Source organism: Pteropus medius, unplaced genomic scaffold, assembly GCF_902729225.1.
Source record: "Pteropus medius unplaced genomic scaffold, Ma_sr-lr_union100, whole genome shotgun sequence".
NCBI lineage: Eukaryota > Metazoa > Chordata > Mammalia > Chiroptera > Pteropodidae > Pteropus > Pteropus medius.
Genome location: NW_024346771.1, coordinates 7136499 through 7158581, shown reverse-complemented (window position 1 = coordinate 7158581; position 22083 = coordinate 7136499). Strand labels below are relative to the sequence as shown.

Below are 22083 nucleotides of genomic sequence, written 5' to 3'. Positions count from 1 at the left end.
ATTCTTTGCCTGGAAGATCTGTCCATTGCTGTCAATGAAGTGTTAAAGTCTTCAACTATGAGTGTATTACTATTGTTATCTCCTTTTATGTCTGTCAATAATTGCTTTATGTATATAGGTGCTCCTATGTTGGGTGCATATATGTTTACTAGAGTTATGTCCTCTTGATATATCGAACACTTTATCATTATGTAATGTCCTTTTTTGTCTCTTATTATAGTCTTTGTTTTAAAGTCTATTTTATCTGATATAAGAGCATAATACTGGTTTAGCTATTTCCATTGGCATGAAATATCTTTTCCATTCCTTTACTTTCAGTCAGTGAGTGTCCTTTAATCTGAAGTGGGTCTCTTGTAGACAGCATATGCATGAGTCTTGTTTTCTTATCAATTCTGTTATCCTATGTCTTTTGATTGGAGCATTTAATCCATTTACATTTAAAGTGATTACTAATAGGTACATTGTTACTGCCATTTTATTATTCATATTTGTTATTTCTATTTTCTTTTTTACCCTTTCTCTTTTTACATGTCTTTTTAACATTTCTCATAATACTGGCTTTTTGGTGATGAATTCTTTAAGCTTTTTTTCTGTCTGGGAAGCTATCTTGCCTTCCATTTTAAATGAAAGCCTTGTTGGGTGGAGTATCTGTGGTTGTAGATTTTTGTTTTTTGTAACTTTGAATATTTCTTGCCATTACCTTCTGGTCTGCAAAGTTTCCATTGGAAAGTCAGCAGACATTTTTATGCGGGTACCCTTGTAAATAATCAGCTTCCTTTCTCTTGCTACTTTTAAGATTCTTTCTTTATCTTTGACCTTTGGTATTTTAATTATGATGTATCTTTGTCTAGGTCTGTTTTCCTCTTGTTTGGGACTCTTTGTGCTTCCTGAACTTGTATGTTTAATTCCTTTGCCAAGTTAGGGGTGTTTTCTGTCATTAGTTCTTCAAATAGATCTCAATTCCTTGCTCTCTCTTCCTCTTCTAGTACTCCTATGATCCAGATATTTTTACACTTCATGTTGTCCCAGAGGTCTCTTAAACATTCTTCATATTTTAAAAATTCTTCTTTCTTTTTGTTCTGATTGGGTGTACTCTGCTACCTTGTCTTCCAAATCGCTGGTTCAGTCTTTTGCTTCATCCAATCTACTGCTGAATACTTGGAGTGTTTTCTTTATTTCAGTTATTGTATTTCTCTTTTCTGTCTGAAGGTGGGGCATCTCCTCCCACATGCTCGCGGCCCAAACTGGGGCCTGGCACACCCAGAGCCTGGCATCCCTGGCACACTCAGGGGTGCTGGCACACCCGGGGCCTGGGGACTGGCGTGCCTGGGGTATGATCTGTGGCTCCACCTGGGGTATGAACCCGGGACCTTCTGTGTGTAAAACAGACGTGGTAACCACTACACTGTGGAGCCACCCCACAACTATGACTTATTTTGAGTTAATCTTTGTTTAATATAAGCTCTCTGTGCCTAGGATATTCTTTTTTTTCTCTTTTTTCTTTTTCTTTTTGCACATAGACTCAGTTTTTCTGGCACAATTTTTAAAACAAAATGATTCTCTTTTCACTGAATTTCTTTTACACCTTTGTAAAGAAATGGTTGATTATATTTGTGTGGGTTTAATTTTGAACTGTCTATTTTTTTCAGTTGATTGTTGTGTCTTTTCTGTTGCCAGTAAGATATTGTCTTGATACAGAAGCTTTACTAATTCTTAAACTTAGTAAAATTTGTTCTTTAAATTTCTTCTACTATTTCAGAATTGTGTTGACTATTCTAGGTCCTTTGGTTTTCCAAAAAATGTTTAAAACACTTTTTAATATCTATGATGAATTTTGCTGAGATTCAATATTGTGTTGGCTATTTTGGATTTTTAGCCTCTCCATCTAAAATTTGAGATCAGTTTGCTGATATCCACAAAATAACTTGCTGAGATTTTAATTGGAACCACATTGAATTTAAAAAAACGAGTTGTGAAAAATTCCATCTTGAAAATATTGAATCTTCCTATTTATAAATGTGAAATATTTCTCCATTAATTTAATTTTTCTTTGATTTTGTTTATCATTTTATAGTTTTACTCATATAAATCTTGTACATATTTTGTTAGATTTATACCTCAGTATTTCATTTTGGGTGATGCTAATATACATGATATCATGTTTTCAATTTCAAATGGCACTTGTTCTTTGGTAGTATATAGGAAACTGACTTTTCTGTATTTACCTTATATCCTGAAACCCAGCTATAATCACTTATTAGTTTCATGAAACTTTTTGTCAATTCTTTTGAATTTTCTATATACACAGTCATGTCATCTTTGAACAAAGAGTTTTATTTCTTTCTCTCTAATCTGTATGCCTTTTATTGTCTTATTTTATTAATTACTTCTTTCAGTATAATGTTGAAAAGGAGCGGTGAAAGGAAACATCTTTGCCTTATTCCAAATTGTACTGAGTAATATTTCTTTTTGACTTTTTTCTAAATCTTTCTCTCTTATGACTTTACTCACCTGCTTTTACACGTTTTCTATATTTTGATTAGTGCTCTTAACATATTAATCATAGTTATTATTTTTTTTTTAATTTCTTGTCTTATAATTCTTAATGTAGCTCAATCTGGATTCTGTCCTTTGTTTCAGCTGTGCTTTTCCTTGTGTCTTAGTATAACGTTATTTTATTTAAATACCAGACATTTCTTATTGGATAACATTTATTGAATTAAATAGGTCTTGAATGTGAGACATTTTATTAACCTGGTATTGATTTGGGCTATATATAACTTTTGTTGTATCTCTTGTTATCAGAGGTTTTCAATTCTTTTATTTTCTTGTTTGTTCTCCTCCTCCTTTTGTGTTCAGGCATCTTCTCAGATATATTCCATGTTTTTCAGCTTTTCAAATTTATCTACTTTGCACAGGAAGATTGTGTGGTTGCATGGCATGGGGAGAGGAAGTGTTCTATAATCTTTTATTTCAACCTTCAATCTTTTAATAAACTTGTGCCTGGGACTACAGTCTATACAGGCAAGTTCTTCTTCTGTTTTCAGGTACATAGTATATGAGGTCTCTGTCTTTTATTTAATTCACAGACTGTAGCATTCTTAGTATTCCTAATCTATCTAGTTTCTAAAATTTCTCTTCCTAACAACTTTATTTTTTCTTTAAGGAAGAGAGTATGACAGAAGCTGAGACTATATTTTCTTCCTCCAGCTAAGGTAAAGTTTCAGATTTATTCCCTTGTGATTTTCTTCCTCTCAGAAACTGGTCTTTTAGAGTAGAGTCTAGTTGTGTATTAAGATGCCTACTCTTCGTGTTTCTTTTTTTTAATTTTATAAATTTATTTATTTATTTTAATTAGTTTCAAGTATACAATACATTAGTTAGACATTTATATAGTTTATAAAATGATTGCCCTAATTGCTTCTTCTCTCCTCTGGCTCTCCACTTAGCCAATATATTAATTCTAACTGCATTTTCTATGCTATGCTTTCCATCCCCGTGACCATCTATCGGTTTTTCTTGCTAAAGCCACATTCTTATCATGAGAACCTGGTGGATTTCCTGGATAGAAAGCACACAAGAGTGTAGGGCTCCCATAAGACTGCAGTCCCCAGGAGTTTCCCACTCTTAAGTTGGTATAATCTCAGTCTCCACCAGTCATCAAATAACCATTTGATTGTTCTTATTGGTTTATGTCTCCAGTAGCTTCTGCCCCTTGTAAGCAAATTTAGATGTTGTAGCTCTCTGGATGTACTTGTTTATTCAAATTATTGAATGGTGATTTTCCTTGTGACATCAGTTGTCTGATGGGTCTAGGACAAATCATGGATTTTCCAGCTTCTCCAGAGTTTTCTTGTTGAAGGGACCAGAGTGATAATCTCTAAATTCTTTGCATGTTAATGGTGAAATTGTTTACCCTGTTAACTTTTTTTAGAGTCAAAAGGAAAGTTTATTAGAAACACTGCAGACAGAGTATAGTCTCATCTCAGAGGCAGAGAATGAGAGGTACAGCGAGAGAGACAGTGAGAGAGAGACATACTAAAGGCACTGAGAGGGACAGTGACAATAGAGAGAAACAAGGACAGTGAGACAGACAGATGAAAGTCATTGAGAGGGACGTGGAAAGGCATTGAGTAGGGACAGTGAGAAAGACAGAATAAAGACACTGAGAGGGACTCTGAGTGTTGGGGGAATTCAGTTTATATGTAATTCTTTAGTTCCTGTGAGTCACAGTTTAAAAGACTTCGTTAACCCATTTCCTTTGATATGGACATACAATGAGGAAGGAGAAGAGTTTGTAGTGTGAAAAAGTAAGAATATATAGACTAAAAGCCCTGTTGGCAGTTCCCAGCCTTTAATTCCCCATGGTTTTAGTCACAAGGAATGACTCTGTTTGTTCCTGTTTCCCCTTCAAAGGTGTAGAGAATGGTTTAGCAACCCCAGCAAAAATCTTCCTTTGTTCAGAAGGTGTCCTCCTGGGCTAGCTACAGGGCTGATCAGCATAATATAGTCTCTGATAGTGGTTTGATTAACATTTTAATTATCTTGTGGTAAAATCTATTGATTTACATTTTAATGTTAAAACATTACATTCTTAGACTGAATCCTAAAAATGATATAGTATCATATTTTAAAATGGCTCCTTATAACTATTATTATTTAAGAAATTTTATGTTTAGGAACCTGGAGTGTAGTGGTTTGTAAATTTTCTTCATATGTGTTTATCAGCTTTTGGTATGACTGTTACATGTGTAAGGTGACCAAGTATTATGATTTGTTGGAGACTGTCTCAGTTTTAATATTGAAAATCCCAGGCCCTTGAAAACACCTCTCTGAGATGCAGAAAAGGGTTTGTGATGGATGCAGAAGTTTGAAGAAAAAGTTCAAGACACATACAATAGCTAAAGAAAAAAAATAAGACAAGAGTACACTACTTTAGTGTAAAAATGATATGATATATCATAGTAGTCCCTGTAACTGTTTTTTTTTTTCAAATGTAGGAAACCATCTGAATAAAGCAACTTAAATGGGCAACTTAAGAGCATTGCAATTATGAGTATGAATGGTCTGTCTTTGATTTTTCTGTGTAACTGTTGTGCTTCATATTAGCATAGTGCTAGCATAATTTTTAACCTTTTCGATGTTATGACTGTCTTTTAAGAGTTCAACTAATTAAATGAGAACAATTGTAATATTGCCCCAGACATCATAGTAAAATAAGCTAAACAACTGTGTTATAGCAGTTGGAACACATAAAACTGTATTAGTGCGATATATAATCAAAGCAGAGCACATTGCATAATATGTAGACATTAATATGAGATTGCTTATTTTTTGATTACCTCAAAATGTGCGGAAGCAATTAATGAGATTTTTGGTTTTATGGAAAAAGAAGAAGATAGCTCTCTCAACATGTGCCTATGAGATGGCTATCATTGTTGCTGGTCATAGATAGATGTTAAAATACTGGCTTGCCATAAAATCATATTTTCTACATTTGGGAAAAGAAGCATATTCTTTTCTAATTTGGAAATATATTGAGGATATTGTTAGGTAGCTAGCCAGACATGAGTGACAGGGGAACAAAGGAATAGGGGCCCAGCTCTGTAACCTTGGAAACTTCCCTTGAAGACCTTCCTTAAGGACCTCCCAGAAATACCTCCCTTTTAGGGTTATAAATTACCCCAAATCCTAGAGAACAAAGGCCATAAAAGCTGCTGATTAAACCAGCTACAAATGCATGCACAGAAAGTACTGCCTATAACTTCAGCCTCATTATACCATCATTATAATATCGTGACTATGCCTGGAAGTTCATGAATCTAATTATAACAGAATGAGTTCTAGGTGCACACATGCACAATAGGCAAAGTTATTGCCTAGTGTCAATCAGATGTCAGTCAAAATGACCTTACTTGCCAATCACCTAGGAATGCCTTTGGAATCATCCATCACAGCCCAAATATAAGCAGACATTCTCATTTCTGAGTCCTTGTTGACCTTCTGGGCTCTTCTCCCTTTTTGATGGCATTTTGTGGCCTTTTTGCCATTTTGTAGCCATTTCAGACCCTTTGTGTTGGTTATAGCACTGGGACCATGTGCCTCCTTTGGGCACTCTTTGTCTTTCTAAAATACATTTGAATAAAACTTTTAAATCTCACTGACCTGTGACTCTTCAATGTGTCATTTGAGGAGGAATGGAGGAAAAATGCTAACTACACGCCTGTGCTGCTGTTATCCCTCTCCCTGCCCCCTATCGTTGGGGCAATGCTGAACTTCAATAGGCCCCAAAGGTGACAATACGAGTGGAGAAAAAGTATTATAATAAAAGTAGAAATTTACATGTTGTTTTTTAAAACAGTGTGATTATCATGGAAGAGATTATAAGGACATGAAAAATAGATGAATTGACTGCACCTAAGTTGTTCAAAAAAAAAAAAAAAACAGAAATCGTTTTTTTGAAAGCAAAATGGCTTCAAAACTCAAAATGTGTTTCTAGAAATGGCATCCAAGTTAAATAAGAGTTTCTAAATGTCTTTATTAAAACTGTAACTTATTTAGATTATAACTTCAATTTCACAATTTTAAAAGAGTTCACCTGAGAAAGAAAAACTTAATCTATGACAGCTAATGTTTTTCAGAGTGTTTAAAAATGATGGACATTTTAGTCATGGGTAAAATATATGATTAATTATCCATTTTAGTCATGGATAAAATATATGATGAATTTCTAGGTGCAAAGGACATGACTGACAAAGAGCTGCAATACCAAAACAGGTCTGTAGATAGAGAGTATATGGCCATAATTGAAAAACTGAAAACTAACTTTTACAAGCCCCCAAATCTACTGTTGGTAGTAATTTCTAAAGTGGTCCATGCTCAAACCCTTATTATGAGCATATTTAACTCAATGCCATCACATCATATAACAGGAATCAGTGTAAGGTGGATTTGATAAGAGAAAAGATGTAAGTCAGAGTTTTTCTTAGTATATATTCAGTTCTACCATTACATATAAGAAAAGAAGAATTTCTAAAATTTTGTTGACAATTCAAAGAAGTATAATTAGAAAGGAAAACAGAGTAAAATATTCTACTGTATAAGACAGAAATAAAGCAGTTCAATATTTTTTATTAAATATGTAATATTTGTTTATTTAGTCCTATTGTAATTATTTCCTCCCTTTAAAAAGTTTTTTTTTATACCTTAAGAACATATAACAATATAGCCTATAAAATGTAAATATTCAAAGAAGAGTTAAAATATAAATAAAATAAATGTTAAAATAATTGTTTCGGAATAGAAAAATATTATAAAATATTACTGTGCTTTTATCATACATACTATTTAATTAGTTGTGTTATTAATTATTACTAATTGCCACTGGTAACTAGTGATAGGGTTGTTTTGTTTCAACAACATTTGTGTGACAAAAACTAAGCAGAATAGTATATAAACTCAAATAAATGCCAATTTTATTTTATAGGCTAAATTAATAAAATACACATACACAATGATTTATTACTGCATATTTCTTTTTTCTGATATGGTTGTGTCTAAAGTTTGCTATTTAAATTTGGTTACCCTATGATAATTGGGTAGTGTCCATTTTCTCTTATAGTCTTAAAATGTTGGAAAAGGATTGATCTTTTTTTTTTGGATTATCCCTTTAAAAAATTTTTATTAAGTTTATTGGGGTAGCATTGGTTAATACAATTATATAATTTTCAGGTGTACATTATAATTTAACATCTGTATATTCTATTGTGTGTTTACCACCCAAAGTCCAGTTTCCTTCAGTTACCATATGTTTGATTCCCTTTACCCACTTCACTTTTCCCCTACCTCGCTAAATTTGACCCCTTTTACCCCATCTACTTCCCTCCTCCTCCCCTACCCTCTACCATCTGGTAACAACTAGTCTATAGTCCATATCCATAAGTCTCTGTTTGTTTGTCCTGTTTGTTGATTTTAGGTTTATATCCCACATATAAGTGATACCATGTGATTTTCTACTTTTTCTATATGGCTTTTTCTCTTAGTATGATTATTTTGAGGTCCATCCATGTTGTCTCAAATGGCAGTATTTCATCTCTTCTTATGGCTGAGTAATATTCCATTGTATATATGTACCACAGCTTCTTTAGCCAAACATCTATCCTAGGACACTTCGGTTGTTTCTGTGTTCTGGTCACTGTGAATAATGCTGCTATGAACATCGATGTGCAAATAATTTTTGGGATATGAGTTTTCAAGTCTTTGTGGTAAATACCTATTAGAAGGATTGCTGGATCATATGGCAGATCAATTCTTAGTTTTTTGAGGAAACTCCATACTGTTTTCCGTAGTGGCTGTACAAATTTACAGTCTCGCCAGCAGTGTATGAGGGGTCCTATTTCTCTGCATCCTCTCCAACATTTGTTATTACTTGTTCTGTTGATTACAGCTATTCTAACAGGTGAAAGATGGTATTTAATTGTGGTTTTGATTTGCATTTCCTTATAGCTAGTGATGTTGAGCATCTTTTCACATACTTGTTGGCCATTTGTATGTTGTCCTCTAGGAAGAAGTGACTTGTCAGGTTCTCTGCCCATTTTTCGATTGAATCATTTGTTTTTTCATTGCTGTTATTGAGTTTAATGAGTTTTTTGTATATTTTGGATATTAAGCCTTTATCAGAGACATTTTCCCATTTGGATGATTGCCTCTTTACCTTGTTGATGGTTTCTTTTGCTGAGCAGAAGCTTTTTAGTTTGATGTAGCCCCTTTCATTTATTTTTGTTTTTACTTCCCTTGCCTTTGAGATCAAATTCATAAAATCCTCTTTAAGTCCAAGGTCCTTCAGTTTCTATGTTTTCTTCTACACGTGTTATCATTTCAAGTCTTATATTCAGGTCCTTAATCCATTTTGAGTTAACTTTGGTAAGTGGTGATAGACAACAGCCTAGTTCCATTCTTTTGCAGGTGGCTTTCCAGTTTTCCCAGCACTATTTATTGAAGAGAATTTTCTTTCTCCACTGAATGTTTTTGCTTTTTTGTCAAAAATTATTTGCCCATATAAATATGGGTTTACTTCTGGACTCTTGATTCTGTTCCACTGGTCCATGTGTCTGTTTTGCTGCCAATATCATGCTGTTTTGATTACTGTCGCTTTGCAGTATAAATTTGAAGTTGGGCTGAATGATGCCTCCAGCATCATTCTTTTTTCTTAGGATGGCTTTGACAATTCAGGGTCTTTTGTGCTTCAATACAAATCTGATGATTTTTTGTTCTATTTCTTTAAAAAAATGCCAATGAGATTTTGATGGAGATTGCATTAAATCTGTGTAATGCTTTAGGTAATATGGAGATTTTAACAATATTGATTCTTCCAATCCAAGAACACAGAATATCTTTCCATTTCTTTGTATCTTCTTCGATTTCTTTTAATAGGGTCTTGTAGTTTTCATTATATAGGTCTTTCACATGTTTTGTTAGATTTATTCCTAGGTATTTTATTTTTTGTTGCAATTGCAAAAAGAATTATTTTTTCCACTTCTTTTTCTGACACTTGGTTATTAGAGTATAGGAACACAATGAATTTTGAACATTGATTTTGTATCCAGAAACTTTACTGTATTTGCTTATTGTTTCTAGTAGTATTCTTGTAGATTCTTTAGGGTTATCTATATAGAGAATCATGTCATCTGCAAACAGTGACAGTTTGACTTCTTTGTTTCCTATTTGGATGACTTTTATATCTTTCTCTTGTCTGATTGCACTCGCTAGGACCTCCAATGTTATATTAAATAACAATGGCAATAGTGGACAGCCTTGTCTTGTTCCTGATCTTAGAGGAAGGTTTTTAGTTTTTCACTATTAAGTATAATATTGGCTGAGGGCTTGTCGTATATGGCTTTTATTATGTTAAGGTACTGTCCTTCTATATGGGTTTTGTTAAGTGTTCTGATCATAAAGGTATACTGTATCTATTGATATGATCATATGATTCTTATTTTTTAATTTGTTTATGTGCTGTATAACATTAATTGATTTACATATGTTGAATTATTCCTGTGCCCCTGGGATAAAGCCCACTTGATCAGGGTGTATAATCTTTTTAATATGTTGCTGTATTCCGTTCATTACTATCTTATTTAGGATTTTTGCATCTGTGTTCATGAGAGATATTTGTCTATAGTTTTCTTTTCTTGTGTTATCTTTACCAGGTTTTGGTATCAGGGTGATATTCACCTCAAAAAATGCATTGGGAAGTATTGTCTCCTCTTTGATTTTTTGGAAGCCTTTGAGGAGAATAGGCATTAAATCTTTTTTCAATGTTTGGTAGAATTCACCGGTGACGCCATCTGATCTTGGGCTTTTACTTTTTGATAGACTTTTGATGATTGTTTCAATTTCCATACTACTGATAGGTCTATTTAGATTTTCCTGATCTTCTTGATTCAGTCTAGGAAGATTGTATTTTTCAAAGTACTGATCTATTTTTTCTAGGTTATTAAATTTGGTGTTATATACTTTTTCTTATTATTTTTGTATGATCCTTTGTATTTTTGCGATGACAGTTGTAATTTCTCCTCTTTCATTCCTGATTTTGTGTATCTGTGTCCTTTATCTTTTTTCTTTAGTAAGTCTAGCCAGGGGTTTGTAAATTTTCTTAACCTTCTCAAAGAACCAGCTCTTTTTTGCATTTATTTTGTTTATTGCTTTTTGTTGTTGTTGTTTTGTTTTCAATTTCATTTATTTCTTCTCCAATTTTGATTATTTCTTTCCTCCTACTGACTTTAGGCTTCATTTATTCTTTCTTTTCTAATTTTTTAAGATGAAGCATTAGATTGTTTATTTGGGCTCATTCTTGTTTTTAGAGGTAGGCCTGTAATGATATGAATTTTCCTGTTATGACCACTTTTGCCGTGTCCCAAAAGTTTTGATATGTTCTACTTTCATTATTATTCATTTCTATGTACCTCTTGATTTCTCTTTTTATTTCTTCTCTGATTCAGCTATTTTCTGTAGTATGTTATTTAATCTCCATGTATTTGTGATTCTTCTTGATTTCTTTTTGCAGTTGATCTCTAGTTTCAAAGTACTATGATCAGAGAATATGGTTGGTATGATTTCATCCCTCTTATATTTGTTGGGGCTATCTCTGTATCCCAGTATGTAGTCACTCCTTGAGGATGTTCCATGTGCACTAGGGAAGAATGTATAAGCAGCTGTTTTGGGATGGAAGGCTCTATAAGCGTCAATTATGTCCAGTTGGTCTAATGTATCATTTAAGGATGTTATTTCCTTATTGATTTTTCTGTTGGATAATATGTCCATATCTGACAGTGGGGTACTTAGATCCCCTACTATGATTGTGTTTTGGTCTGTTTGTCCTTTAAGTTCTGTTAGTAATTGCTTTACATATTTCAGGGCTCCCTGATTGGGAGCATAGATATTAATAAGTGTCATGTCTTCTTGGTGCATGATTCTCTTTATTTTTATGACGTGTCCCTCAGTATCTTTCTTTACATTTTTTATTTTGAAGTCTATTTTGTCCAATATCAGTACTGCAACTCCCACTTTTCTCTGAATGCCATTTGCTTGAAATATCATTTTCCACCATTTTACTTTGAGTCTATATTTGTCTTTGGAGCTGAGATGTGTCTTTTGGAGACAGCATATGGTTGGGTTTTGTTTTTTGATCCAATCAGCAACTCTGTGCCTTTTTATTGGTGAGTTCAGTCCATTTACATTTAGGGAGATTATTGAAATATGAGGTCTTCTTACAGCCATTTTATCTTTTGTTTTCTGGTAACTCGGTGTTTCCATTGCTTTCTTGTCTTTGTGTTTCTTTTTTCTTTATTTTGGTTGTCTTTTGTTGATTTTCCTTCCGATCCTTTTTGTTTTATGTTATATACTTCAATTCCGAATCTTTGTTGTGTAGTTACCATTATGAATAAGAAAAAGATAGTTATATATATATATACTCATCCATTCTCTTCTGAGTGTGCCTTATTTCTATTTCTTTTTGCAAATTTGGATCTTTGACTCCTCCCCTTTTCAATTCTTGTTATCTCAGTTTGTCCTTTTGTATGCTGAATGTTCATTACTATCTTGCTATAGCAATTCTTATTTAAGCTTATAATAATGCCCTGTTCTTAGTAAGGGTTGCACTCCTCTCCTTCTATTGGCCTGATAGTCACTTTACTCCTAGTTTTTTTTTTTTTTTTGGTCATTTTGTTTTAGGTGAGCCGACCCTTTTCAGTATTTCCTGTAGTGCAGGCCTTGTATGGAGAATTCCCTCAATGTTTGTATGTCTGGAAAGGTCTTAATTTCTCCTTCATATCTAAAGGAGAGCTTAGCTGGATATATTATTCTAGGTTGGTAGTTTCTTTCATTTAATAGTTTAAATATTTGATTCCATTCCTTTCTGGCTTGTAAAGTTTGCACTGAGAAGTTTGACGATAATCTAACGGATTTTCCTTTATAAGTTAATATTTTCTTCTCCCTGGCTGCCCTGAGAATTCTTTCTTTGTCGTTGATTTTTGATAACTTTAATGCAATGTGTCTTGGTGAAGGCCTTTTTGGGTTGAGATAATTGGGTGTTCTGTTGACTCCTTGAATTCCAGGCTTCAGCTCATTCCTTATATTTGGAAAATTCTTGTCACTATTTGTCTGAAAATGCTTTCTAGTCCCTGTTCCTTTTCTTCGCCTTTGATAATGCCCATTATTCTTATGTTTCCTTTCCTGATGATATCAGCTAGTTCTTATATTTTTCTTTCATTATTTTTCATTCTTCAATTTCTCTCTTCTTCCTCTGATTTATTTCTAGATTTCCATCTTCATTATCACTGATCCTTTCCTCTGTTTGGTTGACTTCATTGTCTAAGCTTGCTATTTCATTTTTCAACTCTTGCAGTGTGTTTCTCATCTCCAACAGATCTATTCTGTTCTTTTTGAGGGTTTCAATCTCCTTGATCTGCTCATCTAGTTGTTTTCTCAATTCCTGAAATTGTTGATATGACCTATTTGGAAACTCACCGAGTTTTTTCAAAAGTACCATCCTGAATTCTCTGTCATTTAAGTCGCATATTTCAATGTTTGTAAGCTTATTTTCTGGAGATTTTGCTATCTTTCTGAGATGCCTTGTTACCTTGGTTGTTCATGGTGTAAAATGGACTTTTTTCTCTGCCTGACCATTAATGGAAGTATATTCTGTTGTTTTTCCAGGAAGATTTATCAATAAAGGTCTCTTTCTAGCCTGCTGCTAGGTAGGCGCTTTTCTTTTTGTTTCCAGTAGGTGGTGTCTAAGCCTTTTGGATCCCTGCTTTATATATAGCCTTAATATGGCCTTTCCTTATTTTCTTGTAAATATTTAATCACCCTTGGTTTCAGTCCCTGTCAGTGTCAGTGACAGTCTTGGCAGTGTTTTCTCAGATTCCCCTGGCGCTCCGCGGTGTTCGATCTCAGAGGGTATGTGGGGAGGGGCTCTCTGGGTTGGAAGTTCGGGACTGTGGCTTAGCCTGAGTTTTGCAACGGCAACTGGTAAAAATCAACTGTTGTTTACCTGTGGTCCTATCCCGCTTCTTTGCTTTCTGCTCTGATACCTGGGCCATGCGCCTGGCTGCGTGGGACTCACAGCACATTCAGGCAGGGCTATTCAGGAAAGTTGCCACTCCTTCTCTCCTCCCCCTCCTCCTGCAAGGAGCTCCTGAGTCTGCAAGAGGCAGCTTCAGTCTCTCGGCAGCATTTGCTCAGATTCCCAAGGGGCTCCGCAGTGTTCCGTCTTGGAGGGTATGGGAGGAGGGGCCCTCTGGGTTCTGGGTTGGGGACTGCGGCTCAGCCTTGGTTTTGCAACCGCAGCTGGTTAAAATTAACTTTTTTTTTTTTTTCTGCCGTCCTGCTTGTCTGCTTTCTGCCCTTATGACTGAGCCCTGCTGCCAGCTGTATTGAAAAGTCCCAGAACTTTCAGGTAGGGCTGATCAGGGATGTCACCGCACCTTCACTCCTCCCCCTCCTCCTGCAGAGAGCTCCAGCAGCTGCAAGAGGCAGCTTCTTTATTTGTCCCAGTCTACCGCCCGACACCTGCGGTTCTGACCTGTTGTAGCTCTTATGCGCAGATTCCATACTCAGACGTGCTGGTGTACAGTTTGGGTATTTTTTGTTGTTTTAGATGTTCAGCTTGTTATTGTTTCAAGGCACGATCTCTGAGGACGTCTCTCACTCTGCCATGTTTCCCCCACTTCTGTCCAAATCTATGTCATTTTAATAAGAAGTATTTGTTATAATCCCCCCTCCTCATTCCTGGTGTTGATAATTTGTCTGAAATATCTTATTTCCTTTTACCAGTATTATGGAGGTATTTCAATTTAATTAGTCTTTTTAAGGAATCAAATTTTCATCCTCTATGTATATAGTTTGTTGTTTATTACATTGATTTACATAATTTTTTTTTATTATTCTCTTCTTTCTACTTATTTTAAATGGAAGAGTAAACTTAGAGTAATATGAACTTCAGTTTTCTACTTTTTTAAGATGGAAGTTTAGATAATTAATTTTATATCTATCTCCTTTCTAATAGCATATTTAAAGCTATAAATCTCTTCCTGTGAACTACTTTTACTACATCCTGTGTATTGCAATACTTTGGTTGTATTGTGCTTCAGTTTAAAACATTTTGTGTTTTTTCTTATTTCTTCTTTCATATATGAATTAGTTTAATTTCCAAATATCATAAATTTTAAGATACTTTATTCTTGATTAGTTATGTAATATTGTTATGATCGCAGAAGGTAATTTGCATAATTTTCACTTCTTGGTACTTACTGCTTTTTATCTTATGATGCAGAATATAGTCATCTTGGTGAACATGCATGTGCACTTGACAGTATTATCATTATAGTCTAATATAATTATTATCCTGGTCAAGTTTTTTGGTGCTATTGTTCAAATCTTCTATATTCTACTCAGTCTTGTCCTTTTGATTTTAAATATAGAGAATAATGTGTTTAAAATCTCCACCTATAATTGTGGAATTTTCACTTTCTATGTTAAGGTCTATTAAATTTTTTAAATTAAATTTATTGGGGTGATGTTGGTTAATACTTTTATACAAATTTCAAGTGTACAATTCAATAATACATTGTCTGTTGCATTGGATTGGTTAAATACTTAAAAGACAGAAATTATCAACTAAATTAAACAAAACTAAAATAAAGGAGAAAACAAATCAAAACAAATAGCAAAAGACCAAGCTATGTACTTCTTACGAAAAAAACAAACAAACAGTAAATGTTAAAACCCAAAAAGGTTGAAGAATAAAAGTGGCAAAAATTCCATTATGTAAACATAAAAAAAAATGAAGTGACTCTTTAATAACAAAGAAAAATTTCAAGAAGACATAATGTATCCACAGATAAATAATATTTTGTAATGAAAATATCAATTATCCAAAAATACACATTAACACTAAATATGCTTGCAAATTATTGAATGAAAATTGCTAGACCTTTATCAGTGTAATTGCTGCCATGCTTGTGTTTGTATGTTTCATATTTGTATTTGTTTGTATTTGTTCCCTCTTTTTGGTGTTTTTGTTTTTCTTATCTTACCTTGTTTTGAGTAAAGCATACATTTTATGATTCCACTTTAATATTTTCTATTAGGTATTTGCTTATATTTTTACTGTATTATTATTTTAACACTTTTTCTAGAAATTATACCTATCTTCAAGTTATAAAAATATGTCTTCAAATCATGTACTATTTTATAGACAATGTAAAAACTTACATGAATATAACTTCGTTGACTCCTTTTCATCCTTTAATTTTTGTTGCCTTAAATTTTATTATTATAACTATACTAAAAACACTACCATGTATTTTTATTATTTTACCTTAATTATTTACTAGTCTCTTTGAAATATGAAGAGATAATTATAAAAGAGTATTTAATTTTTAAGAAAATATTCATCGTTTCTGTCATTCTTTATTTCTTCTTGAGTATCTGGATTTCTTCCTGACATCATTTAATTTTAGTCTATAATATTTTTGTTAACATTCTGTGTTGGGCAAGTCTGCTTGAAAAAAAATCTCTCAGATTTTGAGTATATTAGAATGATTTTATTTGAACTTCAATTTTGAAGATTATTTTAACCAGTTACAGAATTCTGCTTTGACAGTTTTTTCTCTCTCATTTATTACCTTCAATATTTCATTCTGTTATCTTCTAAACATATTTGTTTTTTGTGATGAATCAGCCATGCTGCCATTACTAACTTGTAAACAATGTGTATTTTTATCTGGAAGATTTTAGTATCTGATTTCTAAAAAAATTTACTTTATTATTAGTTTCAAGTATACATTAAATTGGTTAGACATTTATACAGTTTATGAAACAATCCCCCTAATTATTCTTTCTCTCCTCTGGTTCTACACATAGCCATTACATTATTGCTGACTGCATTTCCTATGCTGTGCTCCCCATCCTGAGACCATCAGCAACTACAAATTTGCACTTTTTAACCCTTTCACCCTTTCCCCCAGCCCTTCAAGACCTTCTTCTCTGGCAGTCACCAGATCGTCCTCCGTATTTGTGAGTCTGTTTTTGATTAGTCTGCTTTTTTGTTCCTTCGATTCCACATATACATGAAATTAAGTGGTATTTATCTTTCTCTGTCTGACTTATTTTGCTCAGCATAACCTCTAGGTCCATCCATGTAATTGCAGATGATAAGATTTCATTTTTTATGGCTGAGTAATATTCCATTGTATATATGAACCATAACTTCCTTATTCAATCATCTGTTGAAGGGCATTAAGGTGGCTTACATATCTTGCCTATTGTAAATAGTACTGCCATGAACATAGGGATGAATAGATCTTTACAAATTACTGTTTTGGTTTTCTTTGGGTAAATACCAATAAGTGAAAAAGGTAGATCCATTTTCAATTTTTTGAGGAAACTCCAGACTGTTTTCCATAGTGGCTATACCAGTTTGTAATCCCACAAACAGTGTATGAGGTTTTCCTTTTCTCCACATCCTCGCCAACATTTGTTGTTCTTTGATTTATTGATGATAGCCATTCTGACAGATATGAGGCGATATCTCATTGTGGTTTTAATTTGCATTTTTCTGATGGTTAGTAGTGACCTTGAGAATCTTTTCATATGTCTATTGGCCATCTGATTTCCTCTTTGGAGAAATATCTATCTAGGTTTCTGCCAATTTTTAATCATATTATTTATTTTGTTGTTGAGTTGTAAGAGTTCTTTATATATTTTGGATATTAACCCCTTATCAGAAATATCATAAGTGAATATCTTCTATTAGTCAGTTGTCTTTTCATTTTGTTGATAGTTTCCTTTGCTGTGCAAAAACTTTAGTGTCTGCCTTTTACCTCTGATTTACAACATTTTCATAATGAGGTAGCTCAGTGTTTTTTCCAACCTCACCCTCTATTTCCTGTGCTTCTGATTATCGCTTATAGCCTATCCTCCTCCCTAAGCTTTTGAAAGCATATGGTAGATATAATAGTACCCTTGAAGTTCTTGAGGGCTTTAGATGGGTTCTTCTTTTCCTCTCATACTCCATATTTATTATTCAGTGATTAAAATACTGGAATTCCAGGAGAGGTTACCACAATTCTTCTAACTTTCAGTTCTCTTCAGCTGAAAGCAGAAGTGCCTCTGATGAATTTCTTTCAATTCTTCTGCTATTCTGAATCTTATTTGGGACTTCGTAGTTGTGAGAGATTTCACATGCCTTAGGAGAGATATTTCTATACTGAACTGTATAACCCATCCACCTTGACTACCCTTTGCCAATGCATTCATTGAAATCAACTGGTGACTGCAAACTTGTCTTGAGGGTGAGATGCTTCTGAATTCTAATCTGTCACTTCTTCAGACATACAATTGTTAAAATTTGATGAAAAATTAGCTGTTTACTGCATTTTCTTATTCATTCATCCATCCATTTATACACGAATACTTCTTAAGTATCTACTTGCCTTAAGAAGACTGTAATGATATAACATTATGCAAGATAGAAATAACTCTAGTATCTTGAGGCTTAAAAAATTGGGGATTAATAGCTTTCAATTTAGCACTTTCTTTATGATGTCTTTGAAGAATGATGAAACAAGTTAGCAATGAGTATTCTGAAATTCCTTAGATGTGGCAAATAGGCAACAAATAAATATTTATAGATTTCTTTTGACTGTGTAATAGTACTGTAATTCAAAGGTCATGTTTTTATGTATCAGTAAATATTCAATTAAAATTATGTTTACTTATTCTCAAGGATGTGTATGTTATATCATGATATTATAATATTTTGTGATGTACTTTTGATAATTGGCAGGATTTAATTACATGGAGAAGTTTCTTGGTGTGTACCATCTACATTCATTCATCTATGATAAATAGCCAAGGTAATTGAGATGACCGGCTATGATTTATTTTCCTCACCAGCAGACATCTTCACAAATGCTCTGAAACATTACTTTAATAAACCATGTATGAATGCTAATGTATAATATGAAATAATCCCTCACAATGGTTTTAAGTTTCTTAATAAATATAGAGTATAATGTAAATCTAAAACATAACAATGATGTTAATGAAGAATGGAGGCTTGGTGCATAACATTTTGTTTGGTACTTCATAAGTAGTAACTCTGGTATCTGACTTGATCAGAAAAATGGCAGAGTAGATAGCTCCAATCTCTTATCCTCTTGCAGAAACATTTAAAATCAAGCAGAAACTTTCAGAACCAACTTTATCAGAACTTTGGAAAATAGCCAAAGGTATGGGGTATCCAAGTGAAAGTTGCATAAAAAAAGGCAACCGAAAATGTGTAGAAAGTGTTATGACACTGGACTTGCCCTTTCCCTACTCCCTCTCCAGTCTGCAGTGGTCTTGCTTGAATCACTGACAGCCTGTATTCCCAGTATGGGGCTTCTTCTCTGGAGGAAGCAGAGCAGATCTCATTCACAAATTATTGTTTATGTCTATTCCAAGCTGTATGGGCTACTTGAAGGACTGATACAAGGAACTCTTCTTTGTTTCACCTAAATAAGAACTCAGATTTTAACATATACATATATTCACAATAAATAAAATAAATGAGTAGGGTGTCTGCTTTAAGATAAACATCAACTTTGCTCTATGAAGCTTTGTTTGATTTGTGATTTAAGGGCAGTGTGGCATACCCATGGAGAAAGAATATCTTCTCTCACTTGGCCAGGAAAGACTATGTTGTCATGGTAGGTCATTTTTAAGGCTTGAGACAACAACTATCTACCAACTGGCATAGAATTCTCTCAATAGTTTTTCAATCAATATGTCTTCCTGGGTACATGAATGAATGTCAGATCTAGAGAGAACTAAGCAAGGTCCCTTAGGAAATAAGACACTAGTCCAGAGGCTGGGAGTCGGCAGGTTTTGCCATAAGTATTATAGCTGTCGTAAGACATGGACAAGGGTGATTTACATAGAAAAAAAAAGAATGTCCCAGTTCAGTGGCTTAGTGGTGTGAAAATGCCAACACACTTGAGAGAGCTTGCAGTGGTTAAATATAGCTGGCATGGAATACAAAGTTTTAGAAACACTGTAAAGAAGCTCATCAGGGAAGCTTCATTAAGGTCTTCTTCATAATGTTAAATTTACCTTGTAGTAAACATAGTGTTCAAAAATTGCCTGAGGACCTGATATATAACATATGCCTCTCAAAAATCTCACTCTTAAAGCCACATGAAAGACAATTTGAAAGAAACAAAAGGCAAAAGTAGAAGCAAATAAGCTATTATAAAAATCCAAGTGGTATTTATCATATTACATTATATATGCCTATCAAATAACATTCTATACACATTAAATTTACACAATATTGCATGTCAAATGTATTCAGTAAAAAATAGAAACACTTCATTGAAAAATCTAAGTAAGAAAGGCTGAGGGCCAAAATTAAGATTGAAAATGAAAGAGAGAACAGAATTTAATTTATTAATGTTAAAAGACTTCATGTAAATAGATTATTTTGGTCAAAAAAATTATGATTCCTAATTGATGAGATAAAATACATTACTTAGCCCTATGTCATTCTTATACTAACATACCTCTTCCTCTCCAATAAATTTTATTGGATAACAGTTGTTGAATTAAATAGGTCTTGAATCTTCCCTAACCAATAGGCTAGATAGATTTAAGAATTGCTTTGTGAGAAATGTTGTTTGAAACTTGACAAGATGGTGTACTATAGGAAAGCATCACCCAGATAAGTGGATGGAACAATAGGAAAATAAGAGCTTGTTTTATTAGGCCCTGGAGTCCTGTTTGGGGTTATGAGTCTGAGAGTTACATTTCTATTGCAAATCTTCAGGTGGATTGCAGAGTCATATATCTGGTAAACAAGAAGAAAGACAGGTCTGTGAAAGTTTAGTCTGTGTGTTAGGACATCTGGGGACATTGGCCCCAAATAGGGGTAGTCAACAAATGATTGATGTAGTCAAAAATATTTAAACATTTTTTTTTTCATGGAAATAAGCACATAGCTGAGCAGATTTTGAAATATTATACACAAAACAGGAACTGGAGGAAGACTGGTTAGCTTTACCTCTTTGCTTTTTCTGTGAATGTAGTAGCTGTGTAAACTAAAATTGGTTACTTAATCTTGTTGAATCTAAGAAGAAATAAACCTGTCAAAAAGGATCCCATGTGGTTAACTGAGCCTAAATTCATAATCAGAGTTTAGCACATATTGTTTACATGCGGCCCTTCACACATGGTGCATTTCAGGATAAAGCCACAGATGGGCTGCCAAGCTCCCGGCACTGTGTCGCTGCCCTCTGAGCTGATCTTTGTAAAGAGCTCCTGGAACCTTGTTTTGACCAATGAGCTGAGAGACCTGTTCCATTTAATTGGAGCTGCACAGCTATCTCCTCATTTGCATCATTACCCACCAATCAGATTGGCTTGATAATGACCAGTCAGGATGCACAATTCTGACCAATCAGGACAGTGCCACGTGAAACATTCAAATTGGAGACCTCATTTGCATAATGGTGAGCCAATCAGACACTAAGGCGGACACTTTCTCTATGTAAGAGGAGTCCCCTTCTGTCTTGAGAGAATTCCACCAGAGGGTGTATTTCCCCAATTTGTAAACCATTCACCTAAATAAAGTCTCCCTTTTTACTGCACCCCAAATTGAGAACTATTGACATTGAGTTGGTGGCAGACACTTTTATCCACAATATCTGAGACTCTTAGTTTCTAATTTGCAAAATGGGTAAATTAATATCTAACATGTCGTCTTATTATTATAAATATAAAATAAACTACTATATATAGAGATTCAACATTTGCAGTGAGAGAGCACATGAAATAAATCAGTACTTGCACCCTCTCCCCGTGAGCCCACCTAAAGACCAACCCACCCAATGTTTGGTAACAGACTGCCTCCTTCTGTGGTGATAATGATTTAAGTTTTTGTGAAATCTAGTTGTCGTAACTCTGTAAGTTAGCACAGTTTTTATCATCATCTTGTAGATGAGGAAACTAAAATTTAGGGATACTACTCAAGATAATAGAGTTAAAACTTATTATAAGAATGACTTTGGGTTCTAATCTTTGGTTCGCTCTTTTTGCCATGTTAGCTCCTACCTTCTAAGAACTGAAGGGACTTCTGTTGATTCTTCCCTATTGAGGATTTTCTATAATCTGCCCCTGGTGGCCTCTAGGTGTATCCCCATCATCAAAATATGTATGTGACTTCACAAGAGAACCCCAGAGCATCATAGGCTACTTTAACCGCAATCAATTTAAGGGTTTGTGAGAGAAATGTATACATGACAAAATTTGGTAGAAATTCTCATCTGTTATACTTTCTCATCCTTACAATTAACTCATTGTTTTTATTTTATTGATTATAAAACAAGTTACATATATAATATGATGCAGGAAAAAGACAAATGTAGATCTCTCTAATTAAAAAGTCCATAGTAGCAGACCATATTTAGCACTATGTTGGCTCTGTGTTAGCAAAACAAATTTTCTTAGTTTCTAAGAAATGTTAATCAATACATTGCCTATAAG

General features: G+C 33.8%; 1 pseudogene; it reads left to right on the top strand.

Annotated features, from left to right (window-relative positions):
- The first annotated feature begins 1228 nt into the window (after positions 1-1228).
- Positions 1229-22083, top strand: part of LOC120613845 (sorting nexin-19-like) — a 74251-nt pseudogene continuing 53396 nt past the window's right edge.